General features: G+C 56.0%; 1 protein-coding gene across 3 annotated transcripts in view; it reads right to left on the reverse strand.

The window, feature by feature from the left end:
- The window catches only part of CAPN5 (calpain 5), a 50,164-nt gene that overhangs the window by 35,981 nt on the left and 591 nt on the right, over positions 1-13,592 (reverse strand). Inside the window, exon 2 of one of the 3 annotated variants that reach the window (XM_057507199.1) lies at positions 8,900-9,010. The exons of 1 other annotated variant lie outside the window; for it this stretch is intronic. The gene's annotated coding sequence lies outside the window, so the exon portion shown is untranslated. Of the gene's footprint in view, positions 1-8,899; positions 9,030-13,592 lie in introns of all 3 variants that reach the window. One more of the 3 variants, XM_057507197.1, reaches the window with a different exon arrangement.

Here is a 13,592-nt window from a genome sequence, read left to right on the forward strand (position 1 = left end):
CTGGTATACACAGAGCAGGAACAGGAGCCGACTGGCCTGACTCCACAGCCTGAATTCTCTCATTCTGATGCTCAGAGGTGACGCCAGGTCTGCAGGCCAATGAGCCGAGGGCAAAACCGCAATGGGTGCTCAGGGCTGCCCAGCCATATCCACCCACTCCCTTCCTTTGTTTGACCAGCCCTCCCTAGACGTCCCCATGCTGAGTCAGACGAGCGGGGGACCCAGCAGGTCCCTGGCTGGTGCCACACCCACAGGAAAGCAGTACTGTCCCCAGGTCTCTGGCCCCTGGTCTGAGGGGCACATTCTGGCCTGTGTGGAGCAGCCCTGACTGGAGCACCGCCCCCGGCCAGCCAGCCTCCTCCGCACCCCTTTCCTCCGGCACGCTGCCTTCTTCACTGCACTTCTGGAGCGAGTGACTCCAGCGCAGCGAGGTGCCTTCTCTGAGCTCTTTGACCCCAGTGACCTAACCGACCAGGGGAGGCCCAGCCCCTGCCCCATGACCTCCCACTCCCCAAAGCAGACTCTCCATGATGGCCTCCCAGGCTTCACAGCGCCGGTCCTGACCCTTCCCCCATCTCTGACCTCCCCTTCCCCTCTGGGGCCTCCTGGGGTCTGCTCATTCCCCCAGCTGATGCCCCATATCCCTGTGTTCAGCCTGGACCCCTCTTCTGGGCCCCCACAGGCTCCAGGCCAAACCTGAACACTCTCCAGGATTCGCCCTCCCAGGGAGCAGAACCACACACAACCCATTAGACCAGAAGCCCAGAGAGCAGGGCCCACATGGTTAGTTCCTCCTGCACATGCAGCCCTGACACAGAAGGCAGCTGTACACATCAGCACCCACTTTTTTCAGCACTCAAGGGTCCAGGTAGGCCAGCTCAACACCCTCCACCTGTAGCCATGTGCTGACCAAATGCAATGGACTAACACGGCCAGAGACAGCCTCCAGGAGGGAGGGCAGGGTGGGAGCAGTAGCCGGTGGGGCCTGATACATCAGGCGGCCTGACACACGCTTGGATGGCCGGGCACCTGACCACCAGGCCCCATATCTCAGACCCCATCTGGGCTGCTGGCAGAGTTCCCACTCCCAAGTCTACTCACCCTGGGACCCGTCCAGAGTGGCACTGTAGCCCTGCTGAGGCACAGCCCCACCTCCCCAGCCGGCTGAGGCCAGGCAGGCTGACTTCAAGGGCTAACATGAGTTAAGACAAGACTGATGTGGGTGCCAGTCCCAGCTGTACCACTCACCTGCTCTGTGGCCTTGAACAAGTCACCCAGCCTGTCTGAATCCCCATTTTCTCATCTCTACAATGGGAACAATGTTGCTTCAATAACTGGAAGATGCCATTATAGTTAACCAAAGGCTAAGAATCCTGTTTATTAGGCCAGAGGGAAGAGGAATGAGAAGAGTAGACAAGCCACCTCTTATTCCCAACAGAACTTCCATTTCCCTGGCACCTGGGCAACCCACCTGGCTAGAGATTTGGGTATGGTATTTGCAAACAGTGCTGGGCAGGACTTTCATTGCTGCCATTTTTCAGAAAAGAGAACTGAGACTCGGTGAGGGGAGGGGCCTGCCCAAATTTCACATCCGAGTATGGACTTGAACCTGCATCCTCAGACGTTCGTGCCTCCACCTTGGTCCGAAGACCCTGCAGTGCCACAGGAAGGGCCAGGTGCCAGGAGTTCACCCTACACTTACCCCAGCAGAGTGAGCCCCATAAGAAGGGCAAGATGAGCGGATTCGACTGGGAGGGAGAAGCAGGAAGGGAAGGAGGTGAGACTGGGCAGCAAGTGTGGAACATGGACGCACAGCAGGGAGAGCAGAGTTGGCTGGGGGTCCCTGCCTGCCGAGGACACAGAGCCACTTCACCTTCTGCCTCCACATCTGTACCAGGCTGTCTGCTCGGCTGCTGTGCGACCTCCGCTCAACCACTTAACCTCTCTGACCATTGCTTTGCCCAGAAGGTACAACAATGCTGCGCCTTCCCACCCACCCTCCCAGACTGAAGGAAAAAGAAGTGGAAGGCCCCTGAGATTCTGGCACACAGCCACTCAGGAGAGTCATTAGCATCACGGTTTCCTTTCCGGTAGGGCCTGCTCAGGAAGCAATTTAAGCTGCAAGAATTAGATCAAAAAAGCTGAGAGCAGAAGAAGAAATCAGCTCTAGCAACTCCAGTGTTCAGAGGGGGAGTGAGCTGCTGAGGTCACACAGCAGGCTGGTGGAGAATGGGGGTCCTGGCAGCCCTCCAGGCCACCCTGCTGGGAGGGTTTGCTTCCAGGGAGGACAGAAGGGAGGTGAGGGCGGAGAGGGGAGCAACCAGCTGGGCCCAGGAGAACAGGGGCCAGGCCTGGCTGAGGGTCCGACCCACCCAGCCACCTCCCCAGCCTCATGGCTGGCAGCAAGGCTGCCCTGGCCTACTTTGGTCAGGCTCCTCAGGCTCTGGCCTTTGCCCAGGCTGCACCCTCTTCTGACTGTCCTCCTGTACCCTCCATCTGCGCCAAGGTCACCTCCCACTCCACCCACTGGGTCAACACCCCCATGGGGTCACAGAGTCACCAGCTTCTGAGCTCTCTCCCTATAGCTACAAGCATCACCATGGAAGACCACCGATAAGCCCAGAGCAGGAAAGCCACTTCCAAACCTGGGCCTCTGCTCTCTGGGCCTGAGCTTGGGGCCATGGCATTTCCTATCTTCTGAAAGTTTTATGTTGTGCTTGAGCCATGCACTAACAGGACAGTCCAAGCTTCCCAGCTGCCCTTCAGCCTGCCTTCCTCCCTCTGCCCTGCCATTTTCCACCCTGGGCCTAAGTTCCAGCACTACCTGCACCTTGCAGCTCCCTAAAGCTGCTTCCCGAGGCCCTTTGCAAACACTGTCCCTTGCACATGTGCATACCTAGAAAACTCCTATTCACCGTAAGACTCGGCCCAAGTACCTGCCACCTGCCTCTGACATTGCTCTTCCCTCCACCTCCACCGTCCTGGAACCCCTGTGAAGCACCTGTTGCACTGTGACTTGTCCATCCCCCCAGCCTAGCCTATGCTCCTCCACGGCAGGGCCCATGTCCAGCTCCTCTCTGTATTCCCAGGGTCAAACACCAGGGGGTGGATTCAGTAAATTTATGTTGAATGACATTTATGTTGAATCTGCAACACAGATGATGCAGGAGGAATTCCTTCAAGGATGGGAAAGAGGCCCAAAGAGTGGCTGAGACCCCCAAGAGGGATCAGCTTTTTATGTCAGAGCTGCACACAGCCACTGAGCCTCCTGAAGGCCAAGGCCTGCCCCTTCCCACTAGACCAGGCCCTGCTCTCTCCTTCCCTCCCACTCTTGATGGCTGGGTGCCAGCTGGTGTCCACACCCGTTGTCCTGGGGGAGTCACAGCTGCCATCTTGGCACTCTCTGCTGCAGTCCAGACCTCCAGCTCCTGACAGAGACTTGGCTTTAGTTCTCCAATGTCCCTCTAAGCTGTGCATCCCTGGACAGGCCATGTCACAGCTGCCATCTTGGCACTCTCTGCTGCAGTCCAGACCTCCAGCTCCTGACAGAGACTTGGCTTTAGTTCTCTAATGTCCCTCTAAGCTGTGCATCCCTGGACAGGCCATGTCACCTCCCTGGTTTGCATGGTCCTTGTCTGGAAGGAAGAGATAATGTGCCAGGGCTTCTGGGAGGATTAAATGACACCCTGACCATGGAAGAGGACTGTGTATATTGTAACACACTTTGCCCCTGAGGGAGGTCAATACTGATATCAGGGGCTCATCTACAATGTTTCCAGACCACTGCCAGGAGGGTTATAACAATTTAGGGTTCCTGTGAAGGAACTTCATGGTCTAATGCGGTCAACAAATACAAGGCAGAACGGAATATGTGTCATTTCAGAGGTTCCAGCAAGAGAGACACAAGGAAGGCTTCACCAAGGCCTGGCCCCAGAAGCTATCTGTCCTTTAGGAGAGAAAGGACATTCCAGACACATAAAACAGCTCGAGAAATGGCTCGGCTGCAGGAAAGAGTGAGGTGAATCAGACCCAGCCTAGCACAGAAGGGCCCATGGACTGAGCACGGGGACACTGACCTGGGTCAGAACAAGGGCACAGATGTGCTCACCAGGAAGCTCAGAGGAACAGACTTCCAGCAGGTCGGTCAGACTTGAGTTCAAGTGTGAGCTGTGACACTTGGCACTGTGTATCCTTGGGCAAGTCCTTAAGCCCTCTGAGCTGCTATCAGGCCTACCTGGTTAGCCTCTAAGGCAGCAGAGGAAGTTGCACGGCCCTGGACCTGCCGTATGGGAGTCTCTGTCCTCGGCTTGGACATAGTGTGCACCCGCTTCCGGGAGGCCATGGCCTAGTCTGCTGTTCCCTGGGCCTGTTGGATGTGGTGGGGACAGGCTAGCTATGCACAGGGTTAGGGCTCATCTTGTGGCAGGTCACAGTGAGTCAGCTGCAGGAGGGGGCTGACACCACTGAGCCTTCCCTGGACATTGCAGACACTGCAGCAAGGGAGAAACAGGAGCATTTTAGTTCCATTTTGCAGATGAGAACATCAAGGAATGTGTCCAAAATCTGTGGCCTGTTAGCTGGGTCCCAGCTTCCAGATGGCATATCACACCAGGGCTTCCCAAAGCAGGGTTCTGGGTTAACTCTGTGATCTTTTTAAGGGGCACTCTGGTGTGGCAATAGGAAGTCAGTAAGAAAGTTATTCCCTGTCCATTTCTCTCTCAAAGAGAACTCGGTTTGGTCCAGCAGGTATTTCATCCCTCATGGCTTTTGCCCATCTCAGTAACAAAGGAGGAACAGGCCTAGGGCTCAGAGCAACAGCACCTGGCTGGAACAGAGTGGATTTTGTTACTGTTTTTATTTTACTGTTAAGACTCTTCCAGTTACCTCGTATTATGGAGAGTAATGCTGACTTTCCATTTACAGTCGACACACAGTTTCCTTTAAGAAATATTAAGGAAAGAGAAAGTTGACTTAAAGACAATTACAGAGTCCCCAGGGGTGTGGGGAGGAGCCTCAGCATTAACACCAAGCCATGGAGGGCAGGGGTCTCCTAGGAAGACACAGAGACAGCGTTTCAGAGCGGCGTGGCAGGCAACAAGTCAGCCTACCTCTCTGAGCCCTGGGCTCTCCTAAGAGGGGGTGAAGGAGCTGGTCTCCCATGCAGGCCTCCCATGACACCCCATTCCAGGCCACACAGAGGGCCAACAGCCAAGGCCAGCTGAAGAGGAGCAAGCTGGAGGATTCACACTGGCAGCTAAGGAGACCTGTCCTAAAGCTCTAGCAATTGAGATGGTGTGGTACTGGCACGGGGTAGGAAAACAGAGCATTGGAGCAGAGACAGTCCCGAATGAGGCCCCAAGCCGCAGGACACCTGAGTTATGACCAAGGTGACACGGCAGTGCATTGGGGAAAGGACAGTCTCTTCAATGAATGGTGCTCGGTCAGCTATCCATGTGGGAACAGGTGCATCTTGACCCCTTCCTTCCACTCTACCCAAACAACAATTCGCAGAAATTACAAATCTAACCAAAAGGTAAAACAATAAAGCTCTGAAGAAAACATAAGAAACAAAGCATATCCAAATGGCCAATAAACGGGAAGAAAAGGTGCTCAACCTCACTAATCATCAAGGAAGTGCAAATTAAAACCACAATGAGATCCCACTGCACCCCCACCAGAATGGCCACAGTGAAAACACCACATACACACACACTCGCTCCCAATTACAGCTCTTCTACGTTGGTGGTGGGAGTGTAAACTGGTACAACCACTTTCCCAAACCACTTGACCATATCTATTAAAGCTGAACAAACCCATACTCTGTCATTCAGGAATCTACTCCTAAGTATCTGCTGAACAGAAATGCATGCACATAGTCACCAGAAAACATGTACAAGAATGTTTATCACAGTTAGTATATGTTATAGCTGAAATTTACTGGTAATCTAAATGTCCATCAGCAAAGGATAAATACATTTTTGTGATGGAATAATATTCAGTAATGAGAATGAACAAATTATTGCACATAACTCCATCGATGGATCTCACAAGCATAGTATTAAGCAAGAGAAGCCATACTGCGGTTCCATTTATATAAAACGGACAAGCAGGCATAACCCCTCTATGAATGGAAGGCAGGATATTGGCTACCTTGGGGTCATGACTGGAAGGGGCTTCTGGGGGTCTGACCAGGGTGGTGGCTATGTGGGTGTGGTCACGGAGCTGCATGCCTATGATTCATGCATTGTTCTGCAGGTCAGTTATGCTTTCATGAAGTGTTAAACACAATAACCAGGGCAGGGCCCTGGGAGGGAGGGCTGGCTGAATCTAGTGACCCTGATGGGCTGGTCACTGCACACCTGGAGGGTCCTGCCTGGAGCCCAGGTTAGGACGACCTCCAAGGTGGGGACTAGAAGGAGTCCCGGGCTGGGTCAGGGCACCAGTCTTGGCCTGGCTTTGTCCCGCACAGGTTGGGTGCCCTTCTGTGAGCTCCCTGCTCCATCTCTCAGAACACTTGGCTTGGCACTAAGAGTGCTCAAATCCAAGAGGGTCCCACAAAGTGAGGGTGGTACCTCCACACCCCCATCAGGACATATCTCAAGGACTCCTCTCTATCTAAGAAGGCAGTGCCAGCCAGCCAGGGACCAACCCAGGAGACATCCTCAGCCTGGTGCTCAGGGGAAGGAACTGAGCTGACACAGAGTGGCAGCAGGAGTAGGGGGGGATCACAGGTGAGGCTCCACAGGACCCAGGCACAGGGGTGGGGCTTCACCCTGAGGGGGTGGAGAGCCAGGGGAGGCTGTTGAGTGGGGGAGGGACTTGAGATCCATCTAGGTGTCACATGGAGAATGCACTAGAATAGGACAAGACCAGAGCAGAAAAACCAGAAGGAAGACCACAGAAATTGAACTGGCAGGCTCATGCGCAAATGGAGTCAGACAGGTTCCAGAGGGGCTTGGGAGGGAGACAGCTGTACTTGGTAACCAGCTGGCTGTGGGGGTGGAAGGGAGAGCACAGAAAGGCCAGGGGGGTCTCTCATCTGTGCCCCAATACCCCAACCCCACAGCGAGTGTCCAAAGTGCAGCATGGCCACCAGTGGGCGTCCTCCAGGGCCTGCCAAAGAGCCAGTGATGCCTTACACCCACAGCCTGGCCACCAGAGCTCCCCACCTCCCTCACACAGGCCTCCCATGACACCCCATTCCAGGCAACAGAGCCCCTCTCCTTTGCCACATGGCCAGGGAAGGCGAACAGCTGTGTCATAATTCAGGGGACACAGCCAATTCCAACGTGCAGCTCTTCAGTAACACCCATTCTGGGCTGGCCCTGGGCTGACAAGGAGCGGGTCAGACCCTCAAGGCGGTCCCAGAGAGGAGGTCCGCAGAGTGGAATGCGGCATGCTACAGGTAGGCCACATACAGGGTGGGAGGGATGGTGTTGTGTCTTCAAGATGGAAGCAGAGCAAGGCCTGAAGGCTGGGCAGGAAGGGGCAGGGGAGAGTGGGCAGGATGCACTGCAGGTAGAGGGAAGGAGGAAGAGCCCGGAGGAACCCTGGGGAGGCAGGGCACCGAGCTCTGAGTGGGAAAGCTGGCCGAACCAGCTCTTCAGGGCTGGGTGCCAGGCTGCGGGGCTTGGCTCTTACGAGGGCGCAGGGGAGACGGGGCAGGGTCGAGGGGGGAGACAAGAGGGTCAGATGCTGAAAAAGGGCTGGGGCAGTGACCAGGGCAGGAGACAGTCAGGATGAAGGTAGGCCAGATACCAGGGAGGGTCCTGGGAAGGGCAGAGCCCGAGTTGGGTGACTGAGGCCTCGGTTTTGTCCATGTGGCCATTCCCTTTTACCTGGTACCCCACTCCCATTCCCTCGCCATCATTGCAGACATGCTCAACGTGTATCTCTCCGTCCTAGTGGGTGCATTTCAGCCTCCTAGGGCCAGTCTCCCATGCACTGTGTCCTGAGGACTGGATGGTAGGTGAGGGAGGGGAGGAGAGGTGTGAAGAGGAAGAGCCGGGCTGAGGCGGTGGGGTTCTGGACCCCAGCAGCACACCGGGGGTCAGGCCCAGTGAGTCACTCTAGTCAACGCCGGGCAGGCTGACACCAGGGCTGGGAAATCCTGTCTTTCTTCCCTTTATTGTTTCTGTGTCCAGTCCAGTCTCCACCCAGCTGCAGAGCAATCTTTCCAAGTTTGGGGAAAAGTTGCAGGGGACCTGGATGGCCGGGCCAGGTGCGTTTGGGCGTGGGCTCTCTCGCTGGTCCTTGGGTGCTGATGGCCTCCTGGAAGTGTATCTGGGGAACAGCCAGCTTCAGGGCTGGCTTGCTGTGTGGCCTTGGCTGGGTCCCAAGGCCTCTGCCCTACAGCTGTTCCTCACTGGGACTGGGTCCCACCACAGGGTGAGGAGGGGGCAGGAAGCCTCAGGGAGCAGGTGCACCTCAGAGAGGAACCCCCAAAAGGTGCATCCCGGTGTGGTGTTCCTGGGCTGTGGACGGGTAAGCAGCTAGGAGCCTGGCCCCACACCTGGAGGAGGAGGCTTCCCTGGGTGGGGTGGGCCAAAGGAAACCCAGGCCGGGTCAATGGCTCCCCCGGTTTAGGCCCTGAAAGTTGTGCATTCCGGAAAGCCCGGGCAGTCGGACACCCCACCTCAGGTCTCCCAGCCCAGCACAGCGCTCTGCCAAGGTGCTGAGGGAGGGGCAGACGCAGCTGAGTGCCCCCCGCGGGGGCTGTCCTCTCTCCTGCTGGTGGGGGTGGTGACACCTGGAGCCACAGGTCACAGCTGCTGCTCCCTCCACACAGGGGAAACGACCAGATACAATGAGACTTGATCAGGGCACTGTAGCCCCCTCAGCCCCACTGCTCTGTGTGACCCCAGGAAAGCCCTGCTCTCCCAGGCCTTCAGGTTCTCACTGTTGAATGGGGGGGAGCTGGGCACTTCTTGCTCTCTTCCCGTCTGCTGGGCTGTCACCAGGACAGCCTCTTTTCCTGCTTCTTGCCTGGACAGTCTTCTCCTTGCACCACCTGCCTCAAGGTTGGAAACCTGGTGAGAAGGTGCCCATTTCTCAGACTGGGAAACATAGACTTGATTCTTAGGTCAAACTCCTGCACAACCTCAGAAATGAGCTATACTGTTCTTGTCACACATGAGGACTAAGGGCTGAGAGAGGGTGTTCAGGACAGAGCCAGGAGCCTGTCTCAAGTCACAGCCGTGTTCTGCCTGGCCCATCACCTCCTCCCCCAGCAAAGACAGTGACCCACTCAGCCCCTGAGAGTGCCACTCAGTGTGTGCCCCCTCATCCAACCTTCCCACACACCGCCTGGGAACCTGACCAAGGGGGCGGCGAGGAGTCAGACAGGGCTCTGCCCGGGAGTCAGCCTGGTGGGGAGAGATAGTAGCCCGGTACCAGGCTGAGAGATCGGCTCCCCAAGAGCTGTGATGGGGCACGGAAGGCTCATGGAGAAGGTGGATTTAAGCAAGATCTCAAAGGGAAGGGCAGACCGTGATGTCAAGAGATGGAACAGAGTTAGAAGGAGGACGGAACATCCTGGGACAAGAAACCTCTTAGGCAAGGCTTCAGGACAGGGTGCAGGGGAGGGGGAAGAGGAAGGCGAGGCCAGCAGGGGACGCTGCACGGCTGGGTCATGGCAGCCCGGAGAGCCAGTCTGAGGACGCAGAAGGGCACTGGGGTCTGAGCTGGGTGATGCCCAAGAGGGTCGGTGCAGGCAGAGACCAGACTGTAGAAATGGCCCCTGAGAGAGAAGCAGGGCCCACGTGGCACGGCCCTGGCTGTGGGGATGAAATGGCGCCCCACCCTGGGGCAGGGTCTGCAGCACGCAGGCCAGGGGCTCCCCAGGGGTTTGGCTGGGGGTTCTTCCTTGGAGGCCACACCACCTTCTCGGGTGACAACCATGTCTCTGGGCAAGAGGTATGTTGGCAGCCCTTCCAGACTCTACGGCACACCGCTCTGTACCATGTCCTGTTCCTGCCCATGGCAGCCTGGAATGCCATGCCTCCTCCTCCCGGGCCCAGGCGTCCGGGGAACCAGAGCCTCAGAATGCCCCATCCACACCCTCATCCTCGATGGGAAGACTGAGGCCCAGAGAAAGGCAAAACAGTTCCCTTCCATGTGACTCAGAGTTCTCAGCTGTAACATGACCTTCTTCTACTCTACTGGCCCAACCTGGGCCCCACCCCTGCTCCCCTCACACATCACTGCTCCAGGCAGGACTCAGCCTCAACCAGCCTTGCTAATTCATCTGCAAAATGGGGCTCGCAGCCCAGCCCCAGCCCTCCCGGGGTGTGGTGGGGATCAAGTGACCCTGCACAGCATTGGGCTTTTTGAATGAATGTCTGAAATGAGTAAGACTCAAACCGTGAAAGGCCTAACATCCCATCAGGTGCAGGATGGGGTCTGGTCACTGGGGTCACCCCTGAGGACATGCTGGCACATTCCCCTCTTCCCAGCACCCCTGAGCTCTGGCCACCCTGGTCTCAGGCTGGGCTCTCCTGCTCAAGGAAGGAGGAAGGATGAAGTGACTACTTCTGGAACTGGTCTAATACAAAACTAAGTGCACCAGGCCCAGGCTGTGCCTGCAAAGGCTCCTAGGCTGGGGGCAGGGTGGGGGCAGAGGGAGCAGCTCTGTGGGCAACCTCATGGGGGAGCTGTGGGCATGTGGATGGGTGGGGGGAGTAGGGGAGCTCTGAGAGTGGTGCCTGAAATGACACTGCAGTTGGTTTGGGCGCAGACTGAATAATGGCCCCCCAATGTTAGCATATTAATCCCTGGAACCTGAGAAAGTTACCTTTAATGCAAAAGACACTTCATCGATGTGATTAAGGATCTTGAGATGGGGAGATTGTCCTGGATCATCCAGGTGGGCCCTAAATGTAATCACAGTTGCCCTTATAACAGGGAGGCCAAGGGAGATTTGACTCCAAAAGAGGAAAAACCAACATGACAAGGGAAGTAAAGGTTGGGGTGACAAGGTCACAAGGAATACTGGCTGCCCCTGGAAGCTGCGCCAGACAAGGAAAAGATTCTCCTCTGGAGCGTCCAGAAGGAGCAAGCTGGCCAACACCTTAAGCTTAGCCCCAAGACTCATTTTAGACTACTGACCTCCCAAAAGGTACAGAGAATAAGCTGGTGTTGTTTCAAACCACCAAGTCTGTGTTAACTTGTTACATCAGCAATAGAAAAGGAAGCCTGAAGAACAGTATGAGTGGGCATGTGGCCTCCTGCCTCTCTCCCGCTTAAGGAAGTGAGTGGGGATGAAGCTGTCATTCCCTGAACTGCTCCAACCTAAAACAAAGTTGCCCCAAATGGCAGTGTCTTTCTTCTTGTTATTATTGGGTCCCACGCACCCTGACTGGCAGAAGTTACACAGCAGAGGGGGCACTGGGGCAGGGGCTGGCTGGGCAGGGCCAGGTAGATCAGGCCAAGCGGACCGTCTATATTTGTCCCCCAGGCCACAAGATTCTGAGGCCATCCCCTGGGCACAGCCTGACGGGGATAGTCAGTTGGTACCAACGGATGAACTTTGTCTGTTCTGGCCTCCAGCCCCTTTTCCCACAGCTGACCACATGCCCTGTGGTGACAGAAAACCATAGCCCACACCCACAGGCCACCACAGATACTGGCACCCTCACACCCTCAGCCCCAGGAAAGCTGGGGGCCCCTGGAAACACATCTCTGAACAAATAGAGTGGGAAACTAACTCAGGACACTACAGCTACCAAATGCTCCCATTTCCACTTCCGTTGTCCAAGCCTAAGGGCTGGCTTCCTAAAACATCCTGGATTAGAACCCCGAAGGGACTTAGCCCACTTTGCCTTAAGTGAGCAGGGAAAGGCAGGGCCTGAGGCCAAAGGAACTCAGCAGCTCGGCCTAACTGATGTGAGGCAATCCCAGGGCGCCACCATCAACCCAGGAAGGAGGAGAAGCTGCAGAGGTGGGGGGCCTTGAAGGCGAGGCCTGGGGGGGGATACCCTGCCAGCCAAGGAATATTTTCAGCAGGAAGGGCAAGGCATGAAGGGGCAAAAGAGGTCTCTGGAGGGGCTTGTAGGGTAAAGAGGAGAGGGCTCTACAGGCACTCGAAACATTTGAGGACATGGGGACAGAGACAGGCAGGGGATGAGGTGAGAAGACCAGTTGCAGACAGACTTCCACATCTGTCTGTCCAGGCCCCAAGGTAGCTGGGGACCTGCATGGGGTGGAAGTTACCAAGGGGCCCACTGGTGAGCTTTTTGTATGACCTTTAGGGTAAAGGAGTCTTTGGGAGGCCCGGGGACTTGGCCAGGCTGATAGTGGGACACCCATATAAGGGGTCTGAGGGCCACAGGTTCACCCACAGGACTTTCACTTCAAGGGAGGGACCCCATTTCCTCTCATCCTTCTTTTCCCTAAATTGGCCCCTTCTTCCTCTGGACTACCTCCCTGAGGGAGGAAGGGACTGAGTGATGCCAACTGTTAATTATAATGGCTACCAGATACCAGGTACTTGGTAACTAACACTTTTAGTGATATGATCTACCTAAATCATCATCATTCCCCAAGTCCCTGTGATTATGCAGCATTTCTCCCTGTCTCACACCTGGGGAAACTGAGACTTACAGGGTAAGTTCCCTGTCTCAAGGTCATGTGCAGAGCTGGTCTCAGCGCAGAAGAAGCACTGACACAAAGACAAGCCCTGCTGGTGGAGGGGTTGTGCAGAGAGGGTTCCCTGTGCCTACTGCAACTCCAGGAGTGCCACCCCTTCGGGTATCCAGGTTTCAGGGATATCCTGAGAGTCTGAGGGGAAGGCAGGGCCAGAAGCAGCCAGAGACAGAGCTGGCCTGGGAGCATTACCCTAGATGCTGCCCTCAAAACTCCACAGACCTCTCACAGCCACCGTGTCCAACCCATTGACTTCCCCCTGACCTGCTCCACCCCAGTGGTGTTCCCATTTCAGCTGGGTTGAAAGCAGCCAGGCCTCCCTGTCCCCACCCAAGGGCTCTAGCAAGGACTAGGCCCAAAGACCCTGGGAGGTCTCAATCCTAACAGCAGAACACAGTCGTTCCTCCAGGAAGTTTCATAATCCTGGGACTGGTGGAGCCCTGCCCTCAAAACCTTCTCATTCAGGAAGTCCGCCCAGATTTCTCCCTCCCTAGTATCCCAGGATTAGTTGCCCTCGGCACTTATCTCTCTAAGGGTGGTACAGGGAGAAGATTCTGGCTTGAGAACCAAGCCCACCCAGGATCAAATTCTGGCTTACAGGCCCTGAGAGCATAGCTCACTTCACCCTCCGTGCCCCACTCCTCCTTCCTGTGAGGTCTGGGGCTGAATCCCACCACCCGAAATGAAGCTTGGAGAGAACATGGCACCTGTTAATGATCTGTCCTACTTCACCTCTAGATCCCAGGCCAACCTCCCCAGACCCCCAACTCTGCAGGACACAGACAAGATCCGAGAAGCCCAAGATCATTCTCTTCCAGATCTTCCAACCATCCCTCCCCCACAACCCCTGGGCCCCAACACCCACCCACGGCCCTGCAGCCCAGGAAAAAGGCCCCTATTCAATCTGGCAGGAGGGTCAGAAGGCCTTGCCGCCTTTCCCAAGCCTCCAG

The sequence above is a fragment of the Manis pentadactyla genome, chromosome 9, assembly GCF_030020395.1.
Source record: "Manis pentadactyla isolate mManPen7 chromosome 9, mManPen7.hap1, whole genome shotgun sequence".
NCBI lineage: Eukaryota > Metazoa > Chordata > Mammalia > Pholidota > Manidae > Manis > Manis pentadactyla.